Source organism: Etheostoma spectabile, chromosome 13, assembly GCF_008692095.1.
Source record: "Etheostoma spectabile isolate EspeVRDwgs_2016 chromosome 13, UIUC_Espe_1.0, whole genome shotgun sequence".
Classification (NCBI taxonomy): Eukaryota; Metazoa; Chordata; class Actinopteri; order Perciformes; family Percidae; genus Etheostoma; species Etheostoma spectabile.
The window spans coordinates 7,414,667-7,416,435 of NC_045745.1; the positions used below are offsets into that span (position 1 = coordinate 7,414,667).

General features: G+C 47.4%; 1 long non-coding RNA gene across 1 annotated transcript in view; it reads left to right on the forward strand.

Annotated features, from left to right (window-relative positions):
* LOC116700551 (uncharacterized) overlaps positions 1-151 on the forward strand; it is a 292-nt gene extending 141 nt beyond the window's left edge. Inside the window, exon 2 of the long non-coding RNA XR_004334683.1 lies at positions 5-151. This is a non-coding gene — a long non-coding RNA (uncharacterized LOC116700551). The remainder of the gene's footprint in view (positions 1-4) is intronic.
* The last annotated feature ends 1,618 nt before the right edge of the window (positions 152-1,769 follow it).

Here is a 1,769-nt window from a genome sequence, read left to right on the forward strand (position 1 = left end):
TTAGGAAAATCAGAACGGGACAGTTGGGTTTAGGTAAAGAAGATCGGGACAGTTTTATTTAGGAAAAGAAGATCGGGACAGTTGGGTTCCAGAAAAGAAGATCGGAACAGTTCGGTTTAGGAAAAGAAGAACAGGACAGTTGGGTTTAGTAGTCTCCTGGTTTTAAAGTCCTGTGTTGTTGAGCCATCCACCACACCAACCAACTTCCCTATGCAGATTTTCGTGCTTTCACACTTGCTACCGTTGTCTCTCTGCTACGTCATCTCCAAGCACCATGTAGCGTCTGCTCTCCCCGGTGCGTTGAAGGGTGCTTTTTGCATCGTATCTGACGCTGACAGCCACTGCCCAAGCGTCTGTATTTTACAAGATGAGGGTGAGCACGGCTTGGTGTCCCTGTCACATTCTCATTAGAGGCTGAGTCCCCTAGAATCAACCCTGCACCTTATTATTGTCACTATGAGCCTTTTTCATAGTAATTCTTTTTTACGTAGCATTCTTTTTTGAGTAACATCAGCAGTTACATTAAATTTTTATAGACTCAATGAATGATGCACTGCCAGGAGAGCAGCTGCCCCCCCCCCCCCCCGCCCCTCTCTCTGGGTCGCTCTCCCTACTTACCACACCACACACACCACACACACACACACACCACACAACACACACACACCTGTGTGGAAATAAATAAATAAAAAAAAAAAAAGACCAACAAAAAAATCACACTGATCATAAAAAATAAAAGTTAAAAAAAAGAAAGTTATATTGAGTATAAACTCTTGTTCTACATTTTACTTCATAATTGCAACGCATGTGTTTTATTCATTGTTGCAAAACGTTCTGTATATAGTTTTGTTTGTTACCTGACAACACCTTGATCTGAAGCTCAATCCATCCATCCATCTCACCGCTTATCCGTGTATCGGGTCGCGGGGGCAGCAGCTCCAGTAGGGACTCCCAACTTCCCTTTCCCGAGCCACACAACCAGCTCCGACTGGGAGTCACCGGGCTTCCCAGGCCGTTGGAGATATAATCTCTCCACCTAGTCCTGGGTCCTTCCCCGGGCCTCTCCCAGTGGACGTGCCTGGAACACCTCTCCTAGGGAGCGCCCCAGGAGGCATCCTTACCAGATGCCCAACCACCCAACTGGCTCCTTTGACGTAGAGCAGCGGCTCTACTCCGAGCTCCTCTCGGATGACTGAGCTTCTCACCCTATCTCTAAGGAGACGCCAGCCACCCTCTGAGGAAACCCATTTCGGCCGCTTGTACCCTGGATCTCGTTCTTTTCGGTCATGACCAGCCTTCATGACCATAGGTGAGGGTAGGAACAAAAATTGCCCGGTAGATCGAGAGCTTTGCCTTCTGCTCAGCTCCTTTTCGTCACAACAGGTGCGATAAAGAATGTAATACCGCACCGCTGCTCCGATTCTCCGCCCATCTCACGCTCCATAGTCCCCTCACTCGCGAACAAGACCCCAAGGTACTTAAACTCCTTTACTTGAGTTAAGACTCACTCCCTACCCCAAGAAAGCACTCCATCGGTTTCCTGCGTGAGAACCATGGCCTCAATTTAGAGCTGAAGCTCAATGCTGTCTGTAAATAGTTTCAAATCAGCAATAATATAACAATTTTTGATCAACTCAATCAATTGCATGCTTAATTAACATACCGGTTAAAGCCCGCACATTTCAAGAGAACCTGACCCCCTTCCTGGTTAAATATGACCACTTCCGGTTTAGGCCCCGCCCATCCGAGTACGGATCCGGATACAGAAA